Consider the following 20,150-nt stretch of genomic DNA (forward strand, 5'->3'; position numbering starts at 1 on the left):
ATGGACCTTTGTCTCATTTCTCTTGGGTATATACCTGGGAGTGGAATTGCTGGGTCATACAGTAACTATGTTTAACCTTTTGAGAAACTACCAGACTGTTTCCAAAGTGGCTGACGCATCTTACATTCCTACCAGCTGTCTGCACATCCTCACCGGCACTTGTCATCATCTGACGTCTTAATTATACCCATCCTATGGGTGTGAAGTGGTATCTCATGGTCTTGATTTGCATTTTATGTGTTTTTATGCTAATATCTCTTTTCATAAGCTTTCCTATCCATATCTTCCCAACCCAGGCTGTGGCTGTCACATTTCATTATTGCCACTGTGCTTGCCTTACCTAAAAGCCTTTCATTTCCCCACTAAAAACTGCTTTTCATCTACTGTGGGCTGGGATTCCATATAACCCAACTCGTCAGAATTATATCCAAAGTAAGGTTAACTGGATTCTGAATGAGTCCCCACAATAAGTAAGGTATGTGCTTGGACTTTGTGACTGCTGATCTAGCAGCTTTGAGACTGTTTCTGCTTAAAACCAAGATTTTATTAAAAAAAAAAGAGAGAGAGAGAGAGGAAGGAGAGAGAGAGGGAAGGAAGGGAGGAAGGAAGAAAGGAAGCCTGGCCTCCCAGTAGTCATGTGACCTTAGACTCAGCCCAAGTCCTCACGCACGCGTCCCCCGCTCCTCCCTTCCTGCCTTGTACTGCTTCACTTCTCTGCTTCTTTGCATGTGCTCTTCCCTCTTCTTGCACTGACACCCCCCCGCCCTATTTATCTGCCTGGCAAGCTCTTACTCTTTTTTTTTTTTTTTTTTTTTTTGGGCTGCTTTGGGTCTTCGTTCCTGCACGCGGGCTATCTCTAGTTGCGGCGAGCGAGAGCTACTCTTCGTTGCGGTGTGCGGGCTTCTCATCGCAGTGGTTTCTCTTGTTGCAGAGCACGAGCTCTAGGTGTGCGGGCTTCAATAGTTGTAAAACGTGGGCTCAGTAGTTGTGGCTTACGGGCTTAGTTGCTCCGCGGCATGTGGGATCTTCCTGGGCCAGGGCTTGAACCCGTGTCCCCTGCATTGGCAGGCAGATTCTTAACCACTATGCCACCAGGGAAGCCCTCTTACTCTTTTATTTTACTCTTTATTAAGGAATTTTTCAAACATAGGCCATAAATGCATAGGGTAATAAACCCCAATCAACAGTTACCAACTTGTGGTCAATCTTGCCTCATCCACACCTGCCCTCCTCTCCCCTCAAACTGGATCCATTTGGAACAAATGCCAGGTAGCATACATTATTTGTCCTTTTTGGGGTTTTTTTCTGGTCATTTTTTTTTATTAAGGTGAAATTCACATAACATAAAATTAACCATTTTAAAGTGAACAACTCAGTGGCATTTGGTAGATTTACAATATTGTATAACCACTGCCTCTATCTAGTGTAAACAGCTTCATCACCCCGAAAGGAAACCCCATACCTGATAAGCGGGCGCTCCCCATTTCCCCCTTCCACACACTCCCACCACCATCCTGGGCTCTGTCTCTATGAATTTGCCTCTTCTGGGTGTTTCATACAAATGTAATCATCCAAAATGTGACCTTTTGTCCGGTTTCTTTCACTCAGCATAATGTTTTCAGTGTTCATCCATGTTGTAGCATGGATCATGACTTCATTCCTTTCCAAAGCTGAATAATACGCTTTTGTAGGGGCAGACCACATTTTGTTTATCCCTTCTCAGTTGATGGCTATTTGGGTTGTTTCCACCTTTTGGGTACTATGAATAATTCTGCTGAGAACATAGGTGTCCATGTACTTGTCCGAGTACCTGTTTTCATTTCTTTTGAGGTGTACACCTACGAGTGAACTTGCTGGGTCGCGTGGTCATTCTGTGTGTAACCTTTTGAGGACGTAGGCAGCCTCTCCCCTGTGAAGCCCGCCCTGACTTCCCCACATACATTCAGGTGACCCCGGCTTTGCGAGCCTCTCTGTTACAGCACCTACCTCACTATGACTTCTTTGGTTTATGTGTGGTTTTGCCACACGACATCGCTTCCCGTGGTAACTGAGCTCTTTTTCACGAAACACCCTCCCCCATGCTCGCTCCCCATCATTCAGGTGAACTAATCCCATAATCCTGGCTCGAGAGCTGGACAAGTAATTCAAGTCAGGCCAGTCACACTTGGTCCTGAGGCTCTTGCTGGCTGAGTTGGGAAAGAGAGACTCTTCTCCTTTTGCTACCTACAAGGACCCTTTGTCCCCAGAGCTGCCAGGAGCACAGCCTACCCAAGTATGAGGTCAAGAGGGAGGGAGGCAAAGCCAAGACATGGACAAGAGAAACAGGTTCTTGATGAACCAGTTTGACTCCTGGATGCAGCCATGCTTGAAGACAGATTCATCTCTTGAACGTCCCAGTGTTGTGAGCCAGTAAGTTTCCTTTATGGCTAAGGTAGTTTGAGTTGGGTTTTGTCACTTGCAGCCAGGAGACACACATGATGGTGGACTCATAAGGGACTGTCTGCCAATACCCTCCCTTCCAGGACCACACCTCCCCACACTTCAGCCAAGCTGTCTGCATGGGAGGGGCCGTATTCTCATAGCCTGGTACTGTCGAGCTTGGGACCAGAAAGAGGGTTAGTCCTAGTTCTTGGGTCATAGGAGCAGGTAAGTGTGATGTTCGTGAGAGCTGTTGGCAGGGAGAGACCCCAGGCAGGCAAAGAGAGGTGAGGTAGGGCACACCCCAGCGCCCCGGGCCCTGGCCCAGCTGCCAACGCTGGCCCTACAGACCTTGCCATGGTTCGGTCGTGTAAGACATGCCCGTGTGCCTCTAACTAGTCACCCTTTGGGGGCCCAATCTAATTCAGGCCATATTCTGTAATATGCCTAGTCTCATGTCTCCCACAAGCTTCGTAAGCCACAAACCACTTCTTATTCACTTCTGCATCATTCATACCTGTGAGGAGCTCTGCCAGGGCTCCTGCCTGCGTGGACACACCTCTGACTTTATGTCAAGTGCTTGTGCATCCCAGGAGCCATGCTTAGTTGTTGTATGGGTGTCTTGTTTGATCCTACTGGATGCTAGTAGGTGGAACTGTGTGAAATTTCCAATAGTCAACTATATTTTGAGCTATAAAAACAGCCATTTCATATGGCCCAGTGTCATACGAATGGTATTTTGCTGATGAGGCCAGCGAGGTTGGTGTCTTGCCCGAGGGAAGCCGGGTAGAAAATGGTGGAGCTGACAGCAAGGGGATGCCTTGACTTTCAGTGACGTGGGTGGGTGAGAGAGGGGAGACAGCGAGCGGAGGTCTCGTAACAGAGCCTCCGCCCTGCCCGTCTGCCCTCGGCACCCTGGGCAGTGAGAGAGGAGGCTGAGGGCCCACAGGTGCTGCAGGCCCGCCCCGCGGCTCCTGGGAGCCCAGCCCATGGACAGAACGGCAGGGCTCACTCAGGGCCCGGTTCGTCCTGCAAAGGCTCTCTGGTCAGGCAGGAAGGGCAGCACGCCTCTGGGGAAGGTCTCTGCCCAAGTCAGCCGCCTGTGACCTCAGGCAAATCCTTCCAGCTGTCCCCGCCTCCTTAACTCCACTGAGGAATAGAGGTAACAAGGGCACCAGTCTCAGGAGGTTGTTAGGAGGGTGTCGTGAGTTAACTGTTGTCAGGTACCCAGAACAGCACCTGACAGGCAGTAAATGCTCAGTGAAAGTCAACCAGCCTTGCTGTTATCAGAAGCCAGGCTCCCTTGTACACCCTTCGCCACACCTGACAAAATGCTGTCGTTACCATGCTTACAGTCACTGCCATACCTTCACACGTGCTGTTCTCACTGCCCTGCCCTCCCTCTGTCTGCTTAGGGAATTTCTCTTCTTCCTTCAAAAAGCCCCCCTTCTCAGAAGTCTTCCTTGACCAGCCCTTCTCCCCACATCCCCCAAACATTCGCTTCCTTCTCTGTGTCTCTAGTCCAGTGCCAGCTGAGTTGGGCTCTATGACAGCTACACAGTGAGTGGTGGTTGAGCGTTTACATGACTGTCAGCCCCGCTGGACTGTGAGGGGAGCAGGGGAGGGGCCAGTTTCTGTCCTGGGGGACCTCAGACTCTCAGTGGTTTCAAGTGTGAAACAATCAGTGATTGAGATAGAAATCTCCCAGCTACAGGACAAGTACACAGAGGAACTTGAGTCTGGAGGGAGGCCGGCGTGTGGTGGGTTCTCACACTTCAGACCCAGCTCCCTGGATCCACCCATTGGAGAACTGCAAACTGTTTAGCTAGTGGCCCCCCCGAAAGAATTTGGAAACACTGTGCCCTCTCACACATTCTACAGTTGACATCTACAATATTAAGGCTTAAATGGGGAGGACTTCCCTAGTAGCGCAGTGGTTAAGAATCCACCTGCCAATGCAGGGGACACGGGTTCGAGCCCTGGTCCGGGAATATGTCACATGCTGCGGAGCAACTAAGCCCCTGTGCCACAATTACGGAGCCCACGTGCTGCAACTACTGAAGCCCACGTGCCTAGAGCCCATGCTCCTCAACAAGAGAAGCCACCGCAATGAGAAGCCCGTGCACCACAACGAAGAGTAGCCCGTGCTCGCTGCAACTAGAGAAAGCCCGCTTACAACAATGAAGACCCAACACACCCAAAAATAAATAAATAAATTTATTGAAATTTTTAAAAAGCTTAAATGGGTGCAAAGGATGTACTTTCCAGGATATTTTAAATATTGACACTGTAAGGTTGAACTGTTTCGTCACACTGTGATGCATCCAGTGAAGCTAAAGAGCATAGTGATTGCGTCCCCATCATCACCCATGTAAACAGCACGCAAACAAGCTCTTCTTTATTAATGAGGTTTCACCTCACTTTTTTATCTCTGAAAATTGTATTCAGTTCCTCTCCCCACAAAGTTTTAGCCTAATGTACTATATTCTTATGCCTGAAAATCTCATATTGATCACACCATCTTCTCTGTACCAAAAACTATGGATGTAAACTGGCTTTAAAATTTTCTGTGATCATAAGTCACTAAGTGTTTTTAAAATGTTATTCTGGAAAGGTATGATTACAAATATTAGTATGTGATTGATCAAAACTATAAATATTACAAATATTGATAGATACTGATTAAGCAAAATGTTACTATATATTTCATTTTTTTATGAGTTGATTGGATTTCCCCCATGTGTGTACCCATGGATAAATATGAAGCTTATTTCTACAGCTTCATTTCTTCCTCATTCTCATTTTTACAGGTATAAGCACTCAGAAATCTTGTCCCATAAATAAGGAACAGAAACGAAAGGAAGGAGTATTGGAGCAATGTTACTCAATTATTTTAACTCCCTTTGAGTTTTATGCTCAAAATCAATAGTAATCCATCATCAAGAATTATTTTTTGTTGCAACTTGGTGATAGGTAAATGAGAGTTCCTTATACTATTTGTGTATGTTTCCATTTATCATAATATAAGTTAAAGACGCTATGTTTACTCTCTATTGGCTGACAAAAGGATTGGGCCCTCCTGCAATTTTGTTGCAAGCAAAAAATAGAAACTACTCCACTGGCCAAAGGATTTGTCTCCCAGTACTCTAAGCTCTTTTTCCTCTCCAGTCCCAGAGCAGGACTTCCAACTGGCCTTGCCAGTTGGGAGCATTTGTCTTTCTTTCCCAAAGCAAGAAGCTGCTTTCTCAGGGAGTCAGTGCCCCATTTGAAGACTGTGGTGGATGACTGTAATGGACCCCTTGGCCAAGGACCTGGGGAAGTGGGTCAGACCAGGAAGAATGAAAGAAAGATTCCATCTCAGAATGTAAGTGCATTCTTTGCCTCTTCCAGCCTCTCCCACACCCCTTGCTCAGAACCTGGTACCTTTCAGTGGAGAAGACCTGAGTGTGACCTACCCAGGTTCATGCGGTTTAGAAGGGTGAAGCTGGAACTCTTTACATCCATCTTTTCCAATTACTTCAGCCCGGGAAAGCCTAGTGAATAAATTGCATTTAAAATAAAAATGAACAACTAAATGTGATCCTGGAGTGGATCCTAGATTTGGAATGGAGGCTGGGGGTGGGTGAATGATATAAAAGACCTCGTTGGGACAACCGGCAATATTTGAATAATATTTTGTAGCGTAAATAACAGTATTGAATCATGATTAAATCGCCTGATCTTGAAAACTCTGCTGTGGTTGTGTAATAGGATATCCTTGTTCTTAGGAAGTACACACTGAAGGATTTAGGGTTCAAGGGGCATCACGTCTGCAATTTACTCTCCCGATGCTTGGAGGGGGACTTGAATATGCAAAGAGGGGGTCAGAATGCTAAAACTTGAATCTGAGTTAAGAAAGGGGTCCAAGAGTTCTCTGTATTATTCTCACAATTTTTCTGTAACTTTGAAACGATTTGAAAACAAACTCTGGCGCCGCAAACCCGGTCTCTGGCGTCGCCTGGTGGCTTCTTCGGTGAGTGCACCCTCCGTGTCGGAAACCTTTAAACTACCCGCCTCGGGCAGCGGCTCCCGACGTCCCTCTGCCCAGCCACCCCGCAGATCAGCCCCTCCCGCCCACCGCGTCTCTGGTTGTGCCGGTTTGATTTTCCTTTCGTAGGTCTGTCCGCGTCTGTGAACCTCTGCAGGCGCATTTCTCGTGCACCCAAGGTGAGGTCGCGTTAATCTTGGATTGAGAGTAGGAATCTCAGAACTTCCAACCCGGATGCTTTCTACGACTAGGGAAACTGAGGCCCGGAGAGGGCAAGTCGCCGATCATGGCTAGAACCGGTTTTCCTGACTTCTTTGTTCTCTGCAAGCTGCTGGCCCGAACCCCACCGTCTTCTCCCTGGATTTGACTCAGATGCGGCCTCTCGCCTCAAGTCTGGGCTCCCACGAGGCCGCTCTATGACTTCACTCACGCCCGCCACGCGCCTCCCCCCCCCCCCCGCCCCCGGCCTCGCACCCACGCAGCACATTCTCGTCCCCGGGCCTCTGTCCACGCGGTCCCTCTAGCCCGACATCCCCCGGGGCTGCCTTTTCCTCCCGTGCTTTCTGCCAGCATATCACCTGCCCAAGAGCCTTCGGCGACCACCCAACTACCTGAGCCCTCCTTCACTGGTCTCCCCGTTTGTGCAACTGTGCAGTCACTTATTTGTTGTCTACTTGTTGCTCTCTGCCTCTCTGCCCCCACTGGAATGGGGGGGCCCCTGCGGACGGGACCCTGTCTGGTTTCCCGGTGTGTCCCCAGCGCCTGGTACAAAGCGGGGGCTCTGGCAAGGGCAGGAATGTTCTCCCCCTCCTCGATTCCCCAGTATTGTGCCCACGTGACCATCGGCAAGGAAATGTCCCCCACCCCCACCCAGTGGCGTCTGTGGTTTCTGAGGGGGCTCAAAGCCCCAAGGGGGAAATGAGGCGTGATGGCTCAAGTGACCCTGGCCACTGGGGACAGCGTGCTGGCCGGAACCAGGAGCGCAGTCGCTCTACACAGTGCGGAGCAAGGGGCACGGCGGGGGACGCTGGGCTCAGTCCCCAGCCCTGGCCTCCCCCTTGCAAACGAGGAGGGGCGGTGTGGGCCGTGGGAGGCTCCGCCCCGCGACCCAGGGACCCCAGCCCCGCCCAGGCCCGGGGAGGGTCCCACCCCCGGGACAATACCGGGCGGGGCCGGAGCGGACAAGCGGACAATGGGCCCCGCTCACCCTGCGCTCCGCTTCCGGCCTTTCCCAGCCTGGGTTGGCGGGACGCAGGACCGCGGAGGCCCGCGCTGCTTTGGGTGCCGCACGTCCCGGCCCGGGCGGGACTAGGCAGCGCCCCCGTGCGGAGCCGGAGCCGGAGCCGGGGCGCCGCGCCCGCCCCCCCGCAGCCCGCGGGCCCCCGACTGCGGCGCCCTAGGGGCCAGCGCCCACCCAGCCCCGCAGGCGGCCGGCAAAGGGAGTGGTGGTTAAAAAACTTTTTTGTTTTTAGTTTTCTATTGAGGTATAATTTACATCGAGGGAAATGGACAGATCTCAAATATGTGAAGTTTAATGAATTTTTACATGTTTATACCCTGTAACTAACTCTCAGAACAAGACGGAACATTCCAGCTCCCCAGATAATTCCCTGGTGCTCCTCCCCAGTCAGTCCCTGCCCGCAATCCCAGCCCTTGGCAACCACTGATCCCTCCTTTGTCGGTACAGCTTGGCCTTCTCCAGAATGTCCCATAACTGGAATCCTGCAGTATGGAGACTTTTGAATCTGGCTTTGAGATTAAGCTGTGTTGTGTGTCCATAGCTCATTCCTTTTGATTCCACTGTAGGGCCGCATCTTATTTGTTAATCTATTGATCGGTTGTGGGAATTTACTGTTGTTTCTGGCTTAGGGCAGTTATAGAGCTGCTATACACATTTGCGTACAGGTTTCTGGGTGCAAGTGTGTTCTCATTTCATGTCAATACCTAGGAGTCGGATTGATGTTTTGCCTAAGTCTACGCTTGACTTTGTAAGAAACTACTATGTTGTTTTGCAATGTCTGCACCATTTCACACACATACACATGCCCCAGAAGTGTGTACAAGTTCCTGTCGCTCCGCATCCTTGCCAACACTTGCTATTGTCAGTCTTAAATTTCAGCCATTTGAGTGGGTATGGAGATGTCTCAAGAGAGTGATTATTGACTCAACAAATGAACAAACACCCAGAGCACACCAGCCTTCAGAAAGTCCCAGCAGTTTCCCAGCCTTTCCTCACCCTACTTCCAGGCAGTATTTAGGCGCAGGGAGGGGCCAGAGTCAGCCCATGTACACACTCTGGGTGGACAGATGCCTGTCCGCATCGGTCCCTAGGACTGAGCTGGCAGGAAGCTTTTTATGCTTAGGTCCTTCCCAGATGCCCAGCCCCCTGGGGAAGGAGCTGGCACTGAGTCCACAGGTCAAAAGGGATGGGACTGGGTTTCAACTTGGGTCCTACCTGCTCAGCCATCCCAAACAAAGAGCCTGTCTTAGTCTGCTTGGGCTGCTATAACAGGATTCCTAGAATGAGTGGTTTACAAACAACGGATATTTATTTCTCACAGTTCTGGAGGCTGGGAAGTCAAAGATCAAGGTAACAGCAGATTTGGTGCCTGGTGAGAGCCGACTTCCTAGTTCAATACATGGCTGCATTCTCCATGTGCCTTCACATGGCAGGAGGGACAAGAGAGTTCTCTGTCATCTCTTTTATAAAGGGCACGAATCCTATTCATGAGGGCTCCACCTTCATGACCTACTCACCCCCAAAAAATCACACCTCCTGATACAGTCACATTGTGGGTTAGGATTTAACAGAGGAATTTGAGGGGGATGCACTCAGTCTATAGCAGAGCCTCCGGAAGAATCACTGAAAGACAAATGAGGAAAGGGGAGTGAACACAGGTGCAATGTTTGGAAACCGAGGATGTAGAGGGAAGGCAGCAGCCCATGCACCTGGCAGGCAAGTAGTTCTCATGGCTGGACCTCTGGGGGCCACCACCTGAACACACAGGGCACCTAGAGGCCTGGCTCTGCCTCTGAAGCCCCTTGTGATCTGAGTTTTGGAAGATAGGGAGGTGGTGCTAGGAGGGGCCTGCCTCCCTGCCTTCAACACATCTTTATTGCACATCAGCTGTGTGCTGGGCACTGTCTGGCACAGAGCACCAGCCCCTGGTGAAGGTCCCAGTCTGGCAGGAGAGATGGCTGACAGCCCCCAATGAGCACATCGGTCTGGGAGGGCCTCTTTGAAGGGGGGACATTTGAGCAGGGACTTGAGTGATAAGAAGGCAGCAGCCCTGGGGAAGGGGCATAACAGGCAGCGGGAACAGCAAAGGCCAAGGCCAGGAGGTGGGAACATGCTAGGTGGACTGAAGCAACAGAGAGCAAAGGGGACAATGGAAAGAGCCGAGGGTGGTGAGGGCACCGGGTCAGATGGTGTCTTGGTCGGCTTTGGCTGCTGTAACAAAGTCCCACATCTCAACAACAGAAATTTCTTTTCTTACAGTTCTGGAGGCCAGAAGTCCAAGATCAAGGTGTCGGCAGGTTTGGTTTCTCCTGAGGTCTCTGTCCTTGGCCTACAGATGGCCCCCTTCTCGCTGTGTCCTCACATGGTCTTTCCTCTGTGTGTGTACTTGTCTGTGTCCTAATCTCTTCTTAAAAGGACACTAGTCCTGTTGGCCTGGGGCCCACCCATAGGACCTCATTTTAACTTAATCACCCCTTGAAAGGCCCTGTCTCCAAATACAGTCACATTCCGAGATACTGGGGGTTGGGACTTCAATATATGAATTTGGGGGGGACACGATTCAGCCCATAACAGTTGGCTTTTGCTCTCAGGGAAGTGGGGGCCTGGGTAGGGGTTGAGCAGGAATAGACAAGATCTGATTTGCCTGTTAATAGGATCCCTCTGGCGCCACGGCCAAGAGAAGGATAGACTGCTGGGGAGGAAACCAGTGAGGAAGCTACTGCCACAGTCCAGGCTAGAAGCCGGTGGCTGGACATGGGTGGTAGGGTGGGTGGGGAGCAGGGGTCAGACTCTTGTTATCTTTGGGAAGTGGGGCCTGTAGGTTTCCCAAAGGATGGATTTGGGAGGGGGGAGGCCGGGAGGGGGATGGCGCCCTGGGCCCTGGCTGAGGGAGGTGCCAGCTTCCCCTTCCTTGCCCCCTGATTCCTTATCCACCAGGTGCCTACTGTGTGCAGCGCTGCGCCCACGGGAGAGGCAGCCGAGGCCTAGAGGCAGAGCCCAGGCCCTGGGCGTGCTGACTCGGGACTTCTCCTCCTCCGGCCCTTCCTCCCAACTCCTGGCTGCGAAGCCTGACCCCCACTTGGACAAACATCTTGCGGCCATTTCCGCCTCGCCTGCCCGGAGCCCCAGCCTGGCCTGAACAAACACTCGGGACCTGTGCTTCCGGCCTCAGCTCTGGGAAAAGCCCAGCCAGGGGCCATTGAGGTCAACCCTGGAGGGAAGTGGGAAGGAGGCACCAGGGGCCTAATCACACCCATCTCAGAGGACCCTAGGGAGGCAAGAAGCACCCTCTGGGCCTGGCACCAAGAGGGGAACACTGCCCACAGGGCTGTGAGAGGCCTGGGGAGGGTGCTCCAAGGGACTCCCCCAAGGGACCACAGTGCTAGAAGAACCTCCCTCCTGTGGCCTCCCCATTCTTGTTCCCTTTTTTTTTTTTAAATTAATTAATTTATTTTTGGCTGCGTTGGGTCTTCATTGCTGTGCGCGGGCTTTCTCTAGCTGCGTCGAGCAGGGGCTGCTCTTTGTTGCGGTGCGCGGGCTTCTCACTGCAGTGGCTTCTCTTGTTGCGGAACTTGGGCTCTAGGCCAGCGGGCTGCAGTAGTTGTGGCTTGCAGGCTCTAGAGTGCAGGCTCAGTAGTTGTGGCACACGTGCTTAGTTGCTCCACAACATGTGGGATCTTCCTGGACCAGGACTCGAACCTGTGTCCCTTGCACTGGCAGGCAGATTTCTAAACACTGCGCCTCCAGGGAAGCCCCTTGTTCCCATTTTCTGAAAAGTGTCCCACAGGGTTACACCTCCAGTCTAGTTCCTGTCACTGCAGAGCCTCCCAGTGTCACTGTCAGAGATTAGGAACCAGGCCAGGGGTGGGGCAGGAGTGGACGGACATTCTTGACAATGCAAATATGTGAAAATGGTTAATTGTGAGGAGTGAGCTCCCCATCCCTGGACGTATGAGCACAGGCAGCTGGATGTGCAGGAGGCGACTTGCCAACACTTCCTCTTCTTTAACTGCTCCTAGCACCCTGTGAACTGTGGGCAAGCTAGTGGGTTCTGGGGTCAGAGATACCCAGATTCAAATCCCAGCTCTGCTGTGTGACCAACCAGCCCCTCAGTTTTATGAGTGTGAAGGGGAGGCTGCTTGGGGACTAAGTGAACTGGTTAGGGAAGAGCATTGGCATCCACAGCGCTCACCCCCTGAGGGACTGGTGGAGGCCCCAGTGCCCCCACCAAGGGGCACTGGGGTCTCCTGTCTCCACTTCACAGGGGGATCTGGGCTGGTCCACCACTCAACCCCCTAGGTGAACACTTTGCCAGAGAAAGCCTCCCAGCTGGGGTCTAATTTTGATTTTATTTTTGTTTTTCAGGCAGGATCTGGGAGCGGAAACAATGGAATTAACGTGTGTGAGGGTGGTTTTTTTTTTTTTTTTTTTTCTTTGGAGAAGTTTCTCCTCATCTGAGAGCTGTGGGGTTGGATTCCCACCTAATCTTCCGGTCTTTGGAGGAGCCACCAGGAGAGGATGGGCGTGGGCGGGGGAGTCAGGAAGGGGGGATCTGGGTGGGGAGGTGAAAGGGAAGGAAGGTCCAGGCAGGGCCAGCAGTAGGGAAAGGAGTGATGTGTTCCTTCTTGCCTCTGGGACTTTGCACGGGCTGTCCGCTCTCAGCCCCTGCCCCTGTGGGTAGCCCTGTGCCTCCTTGAGATCAGGCATCATCTCCTCCAGGAAGCCCTCCCTGACCTCCCCCACCAGGGCTAAACCGGTGTCAGCACCTTCCTGCTCTCATTACACTCCAGCTTCCACTGTGGGCTGGTCCTATTGATTTACAGCCCTCTCCTCTGCATGAGACTCAGCTCAGCACAGGGCCTAAAGACGGCCCTCAAGGGGACACCAGCTGAGTAGAGCACAGAAAGGGGGACCCAGTCCCCCCTGCACCGTGGTCCTCACTGTCTGCTCAGGGGTCTTGATCTGGGAAGGAGAAGGCAACCGGGGAAAAAGCAGAGGGAGAGTCAGACTCAGATGCGAAGCCAGGGGGGTCTGTGTAGGGGGTACAGGCATAGAGGGGGTATGGATGGGACAGTGCACAAGGACTGGACTCCGACGACCCTCGCTGTGCCACTTTGGGCAGTGAGTTCTCTCTGCGCCTCAGTTTCCCTCTCTGTAAAAGGGATAACAGCACCACCTGGCGAAATTAACTTGAACTGCCCCAGCACAAGCCCCAGGAGGCGCCCTGCAGGTGCTTTAACCAGCTTAGCAAGGGTGGGAGCTGGCGTTGGTGCCGAGGCAGTGGGAACTCTGTGTGGGAGGGTCCAGGGCATGGAGGCAAAAGCAGAGCCCCTGACCCGTAACTCACTGCGGCCCATTCAGCTACTGGGGCTAAAAATAGTGCGACCCCCGCCCCCTCCTGCTTTCTCCCGGCATCCTCCGCGAGGGGGCCACGGGTCCTGCAAATGGAAGTGAATTACGGTCAGGTGGGGACTCAAAAGTAAATCACGCTGTGACTAGCATTTAAGAGCCTTTTCTGAGGCTCCTCACTTAAACACTCGGCGCCTCCTCTTTCACTCGGGGACAGCGCTGGATGGACACGAGGGCGTCCAGAGGGTCAGGGCTCCTGCTACCAATGCCCAGGCCTTGAGGTCCGGAGGCCTTGAGGTCCGGAGGCCTTGAGGTCCGGAGGCCTTGAGGTTGGCTAAAGAGAGAGGCACCGGGAAAAACACCTGCAGCTTTGGGCTGGATGATAAAAGGAGGCGGGGCTGGCCTGTAACTCGCAGGTAATGGGCACCCACGCAGGATGGTAGGTCCCGCCCACCCTTACGCATGCTCGTGGCACTGAGGCCGCCCCCGCCTCCGTCTGTCCGTCAAATAGGAGACGCACGCGTGCACGCCCAGCGTTTGCCTGGTTCCACTCAGAGTTAATGCTCCAGGGCAGCCCAAGAAACTGAGGCACAGAGCAGGGCGTTGACTTGCCGGGGAGCTGCAGAGCTGGGGTTCCACCAATGCCGCCTTTCAGAGGGGGCCTGCGGGCCACCCAGGTGAGTCCAGCCCTAGAAGTTGTGTCTGAGGGGAGGGTTTGGGGTGGGCAACCCTGTTAGCCCTTATTGGGTGGGTCACCCCAAACAGGTGGCCAACTGCGGTGGAGCTGAGTCTCTCTCTGGGCTGTGGGGCAGCGACAGGGCCTGGGCTGGGCTGAAGCAGTGTGAGTGCCCCCCACCCACAGGCTCCCCGCCGCATCCGCCTTCCCTTTGTAGGTGCAGCTGTGCTTTTGGCCTCTGATTCCTAGCAAAAATCCACCAGAACCCACATCCCCCAACCCATGGCTCTTGTCCTGTGTTGCCTTTACCACAAATAATATACATTCTCTGATGAAACTTAGAACATTCAGACTTGAAAGAAAAACTTCGAATTCCCTGCTCCCACCCAGCAAAGCATCAGGGTTCATCCTGCCTGATTCTGCCTCTCCCCGACCCTGTAACCCGGGGTGCACACCCTCGGTGGCGGGGTCTCAGGGCACCCATTGGTAGCTGCATGACTCGTCCAAGCCCATGTCCTGGCGTTAGAGCTCTGACTGTAGAAGCCCTTGGTTCAGAAGGGGCAGGGGTTGCCCAACTCTGCCCATGGCACGGAGGGGGAAATGAGAATGGAGGGGCAGGGATGGGCTGACATGGGTCCAGTTGAGGAAGTGAAAGTTCTCCTGCGTCCCCTGACCTCCGACAGGGCTGACTGCAGCTGGCCATCACCGCTGCTTGTCTCGGATGGAGGTTTCCAGGGTGGTGCCACCCCCAAACCCAGCCGAAACCATCCTGGGGCCGCGGGCTGTGACGCAGGGAGGGAGCGGGTCCCCTGGTCCCTTGCCCAAGGAGCCTCAGCTCAGGGGGACCGTCCCAGCCTCAGACCCCTGACTTTGGTCTGGCCAGCCAGGCCTCTTGAGTGAGGACGGGGAAATTGGGGCCAGGGAGGGGGCATTTGATTGGCCCTCTTTTCAAGTAGAGACTGAACCGGGACTAGAGTCCAGCCAGGGCCTCAGACGCCTGCCCCAGACATTCTTGCTGGCGGCCTCCGGGTCAGTGCTGGTGTCCCCTGAGTCTGCTGTACCCTCTGAGAGATCTCCATGGTAACACAGAGCTGAGTTCAAGTCCCGTGCTGTCCTCGCTGCTGATGTGGCCTTGGCAAGCCCCTGCCTCTCTTTGGCCTTCGGTAGAATGGTACCAGAGAGACCTTGTGCTCACGTGGGGAGTAGATGAGACAAGTAGAGGCCCGCCCTGCGTGGGCCCCGGATGGATGTCAGTTGGATTGGGGGTTTGGGCATGGGGCTGCTGCTGCCCCACCAACCGACCCCAGGTGTGGCGGGACAATGGGCTGGTGGCCATCTGTGCTGAGCTCACCGGCTTCCGCTGGGGCCCCACAGGGCCGCCTGTTTTGCTGGGGAGAGGGTCTCCCCTCCTATCCTCTTCCTCCAGGCCTCCTTCCTGCTTCCCTAGGTGCAGCCGGCCCTTCCGTCCAGGCGCTCATCAATCGCACCCGAGGTGCCGAGCGTCCGGCTGGCCTTCTCGGGCCCTGACTCACTTCCTGTTTCCCGGGGCTAAAAATAGCTTCCCGTGGATGCTAGGCCAGCGCTGGGGGGCTCCCTCCCCGGGCAGCTGCTCAGAGTGTCCACAGCGCGCCCCTACCCAGGCCTATGCACCCACCACTAAGTCTGTGTTCTATTGGACGCCAAAGCAGCCCAAGGACCCATTCATTGCTTGCTTAAGAATGTAGGAGCACCCCTGGGGGCCTGGCCATGGGGCAGCAGCAGTGAACAAACAGATGAGGACCTGCCCTCGGGTGTCTGCAGACATTAACCAAATAACTCTGCAACTAGGTGCCTTGAGCCCTCTACAGGGAGGGTGTGGAGGCCTCTGACCGACCGTGGAGTCCACAGAGGTTATGGATGAGGAAAAAGGGGTGGGGCTTTACCCCTTTTCGAAGGGTTTCAAGTTGTAGAAAAACAGATTCTACAGATTTGCAATTTGAAAATCTCCCTCAGGCTGCTTCACGGAGAAGTGTTTCCAGGAGAGGCAGGAGGAGGCGTCCAGGAAGGGGGGGGGGGTTTCAGAGCAATGAAGTAGTCTCAGACTGAAGGGAGGTGATTAGGGGGTAACGTCTGGACAGGTGGGAGGAAGGGACGGGGTGTCCGGGTGCCTCCTGGGTTTTGCCTTGAGGGCAATGCGGTGGAGACCTGGGCTGGGTCCAGGTGGTGCGACGCATCAGTCCGTGACTGTAGGCAAGTCACTTAACTCCACTGTGCCTTACTTCCCATCTGCAAAGTGGGTGTAATGACAGGGCCTCCCTCCCGGGTGGTTGTCGTGAGGAATAAGCATGATCCACGTGAACCTCGTGGGCAGCCTCCATAAACTTTAGCTGCTTTTATTTTCTGCCTTAGGCCTGGTCTTCTGCCATGTGGCCAGGGGCTGTGAAAGGGGTGATGAGGCTCCTCTGAGGTAGAGAGGCGCAGCCTCACCCCCATGTTGCAGAAGGGGAAACAGAGGCTGGGAGAGAGAAGGCCTCTGTCCCAGGTCCCACTGGGAAGTGGTGAGGCAGGATGTAAACCTGGTCACTCTGGCCCCATGGCCTCCCACGGGGATCCCAAAGTGCGCCTCCCCTGCCTGTGGCCCTAAGCTGGGGGAATGGAGGTGAAGCTGGTGCAATTGCCCAATAAATTTCAACCCAGCCCAGTCATGTCCTCATAGGAAAACCTGTATTTTTAGACTCGCAAACCCTCCCCAGGCCAGGCCTGGCCAGGAGGTGTCGACCTTCCCTGGCAGGCGGGTGAGAGCGGGGGGGGGGGGGACATGAGCAGGATCCCGGGGGGAAGGAGGGCCCTGGAGCTGTATGGAGTGGGTACCAGCCAAGAAAGTGATGAGAGAACAGTTGTTCATCTCCTCCCCCATTCATTCATTCATTCACCCTTGTGAGCCTGCTTTGAGTCCAACCTCCTGCCTAGTCATGCAGGGGACACACGTATGCCCCCAACAAGATCCAGCTCCTGAGATGCCCCCTGGTGGGGGAGCCAGAGCAACAGACACATTGTCACCTGGTGTGGGTGCTCTGATGGCGGCAGCATAGGGGGGCCATGGGAGCCCAGAGTAGGAGGACTAATCCAGCCTGGGGGATCTGGGAAGGCTGCCTGGAAGAAGAGAGGCCAGAGCCGAGTCTTGGAGACACCCTGGGACTTAGGGTGACAGGGCAGGGAGGGAAGTTCAGGGTCATGGTGAAACTTAATATGCACCCCAGGACCCTGAGGACTGCAAGGCTTTTGGGACTCAGATTCTGACCTGGGCTGGGGGAGGTGTGTGGGGAAACACAGGCGAAAGGTGGTGGCCCATCCTGAGACTCCCGGCTGTGGTTAGTGGGGGCCGCTCTTGAATAAGATGAGGGATGGCGTCATCCAAAAGTCCCTGAAGAACCAGCTCCAAGTTCCTCAACAGAGGGGACTTTGGCCAGGCTGAGTAATACTCACAGGCTGGCCTGCCCAAGGTTAAGGGCTAGACCACCAAAGGCCAGAGGCTGGACCACTCAAGGTCAGAGACTAGACTACTCAAGGCCAGGCTGAACTCTACAAAACAGAGATCAGGCTATTGAAGGTTGATAATAAAAGTCTCGGAGTTTCAGGAGGAAATCCTCTAGCAGCCCTGGGTGCAGAGGAGAGTGTAGTCTGGAGAGGACAAAAGCCTCTGAGGTGAGGCTCTGGCGGCAGGGGGAAGAGGAAGGGACAGGGAGAAGAGCTGCCTCTGTGGGCACGTGACACCCAAGCCAGCTCTGAGCTCTGTCCAGCTAGGGCAGGGCAGGGGCAGAACTTTCCAGAAGCCAGAGCTGGAAGGATGGCGGGAGCAGCAGCGTCTCCTCCCCATCAATGACTTTAATCATAAACGTCATTGATTATTTACCACGGGCCGGATGGCTGGAGGCTCCACACTCTCTAGGGATTATTTCATTTGATCCCCACAGCCTGGAGGGATAAGAACTCTGAGACCCATTTCACAGGTGCGGAAACTGAGACCCAGAGAGGTGAAGGGACTCACCCTGGGTCATGCAGATGGGAAGCAGAGGGCTGGGATCTGAACCCAGGTCTCAGGACCACAGGATGACAATTCCATAGCCTTGACTGGACCCTACTCCTGGAGAAGAGGGAACAGCCAGACCTAAGAATTCCTGCTCCACCTTGAGCAGCTGGGTGGCCTCGAGCGAGTCATTTCCCTTTTCTGAGCCTCAGTCTCCTCCTCTGTAAATGGACCTCACAGTCCCTGCAGTGTGAAAGATGAAGTTTATGTTGGATACTCAGTAATCCTGTGAGGGCTCCTTAAACTGGGCTCAGGTGCCCCTTCCCCTGGGAAGCCTGCCTTGCTTGCTCCCATGGGCCTTGTTGCTGGAATGCTCCTCTGTGTATCCTCAGGGCATCATCGCTGCTGTGTCCCAGGGTATACAGTAGGTGCTCACTCAGTATCCGCTGGAATGAGCGAGGTTAGACAGACCTGGGTTCAAATCCAGGACCACTGCTTTGCCTCTCTGAGCCTGAGTTTACTCATCCATCAAATGGGATCACCAGCATGGACGTTTGACGGCTTTTGCAAGGATTGGCTGAGAAATGTCTAGCACACAGTAGGTGCTCAGCCCCCGTGACTCCCTGTCCTCTTCTGCTCTGGGCCTCCCCTGCTTCCCTGTGGCTCCATTCGTGGAGTCCCTACCTTCCACTCAGGAATCACCTGCCCCTGCCGCCCAGCCTGCCCCGGGGCAGCTGTCCCCTGGAGATGGCAGCAGCCTGGGAATGCGGGTGGGGTCCCCCGGGGGCGGCCCTGCCCCCTCCCCCACCCCCGCTGCTGGACAGAGGCCTCAGTGTGGAGCTGCCGGGGTCCTTTCACGGGCCCAGACCCATGACTGGACGTCTGAGAATGCCGCCCATTATCCGACTTACAGAGCACAAAGGGGCCACGCGGGGGCTCGGCAGGCCAGGCGCCCGGGATGGGTGCACGGGGGCTCTGGGTCCCCACCCCGGCCTGCTGCGTCCCCACCACAGAGGGCAAGGATGTGCCCAGAGTCGGGAGAGGGCGTCTGTCACACACAGGAATGAGAACCATTTCCTTCAGCCCCTCGGGGAGACAAAGACAGAAACGAGCAGGGGCTCAGCTCGTCACAGGCAAGGGTGGGCACCCCTCCCGAGCCCTGATACCAAACCTAGAAGGCCACCCCCCCTCCCCACCCTGCCACCCAGGGGTATCCAGTGGGGCAGGGGAGGCAATACTCCAGAACTCGGAAGCGGGGTAACCCCCGTGGTCTTCCACAGAGTCTGCAGTGGGGAAACACCAGCAGAACCACGCCAGCAGCACCAGTGGTCTGTAATTGAGACACGAGTGTGATGGGTCCTGTGTCCCCTGTCAGTGCTGCCAGTCGAGGGTCACCCGGCCCCTCTTGGGCCACTCCTGTAGGACATGGTGGCAATGACAGGAGACCCAGTGTGGAGGGGCAAGTTTGTCTAGAGATGGGGCTGGGGTCACTTCGGGCCACCTATTTGCTGTGTGACCTCAGGCAGGCCTCTAGGCCTCTCTGAGTCTGGTGTCCATGTTTGTGAGAAGAGGGGAGGGAGACCTGGTGGAGGGTTAATTAAGGCAATTTTTTGTATCCGAGCCCTTAATGTCACTGGCACCAATGAGGCGTCTCAGGGGCAGCCGCTATGAGGATGACGTAATTATCTGGGTCTGGGGGCTCTCCTGAGTGGGGTACAGATGACCAATTTTAGGACCCTGGGGAGAGGACCCCTGTGATAAAGAGCTGGAAAGTCAGTGGACGCCATACTTCCTGACGTGCCAGGCCTTTGACACGTGTGTGTTTTTCCATCCTCACAGCAGCCTTGTGAGGTGGATCTTACTCCCCTTTTCCAGGTAAGGAAACAGAGGCTTAAAGGGAGCTGGTGCCTCCAAGCTCACCCAGGTGGTTGGGGCAGAGCTGCGCCTGGAGCTCAGGTCTCTCAACTCCAAGGCAAGAGGTAGAGAGGGACACAGTGGCCCAGGGCAGAGTTCGGAGGCCGGTGAGCTGTGCAGCTGTGGGCAAGTGGTGTCACCTCCCTGACCCTCAGTGTCCCCATCTATAAAAAGGGGCTGATAAAACCCACCTCTCAAGCTTGTTCCCAGGGGGAATGAGATGGGCAAAGCTCCCAAGGAACTGCAGGGGTAGCTCCTGGCACCGTCGGGGCCCACGCTGGGGTTGCTGAGCCGTCCCAGAGGCCTCTGTTCCTGTCACCAAGGCAGTGCTTAGAGCAGTGCGCATGTCAGGAGCACTTCCTGCAGGGGCAGCATTCACTGAGGCCAGGCCTGAGGGACAGGAGGGCAAGGACCCCCTCCTCCCTGTGCAGCCCTGGCCCCACTGTTATTTTTTCCAATTGAAGAAGGAAAACATTTCCTCCTCCTCCTCACGCTCTGCCCTGGGCAGCCAGAGAGCCGA

The sequence above is a fragment of the Globicephala melas genome, chromosome 11 (assembly GCF_963455315.2).
Source record: "Globicephala melas chromosome 11, mGloMel1.2, whole genome shotgun sequence".
NCBI classification, from domain to species: Eukaryota; Metazoa; Chordata; class Mammalia; order Artiodactyla; family Delphinidae; genus Globicephala; species Globicephala melas.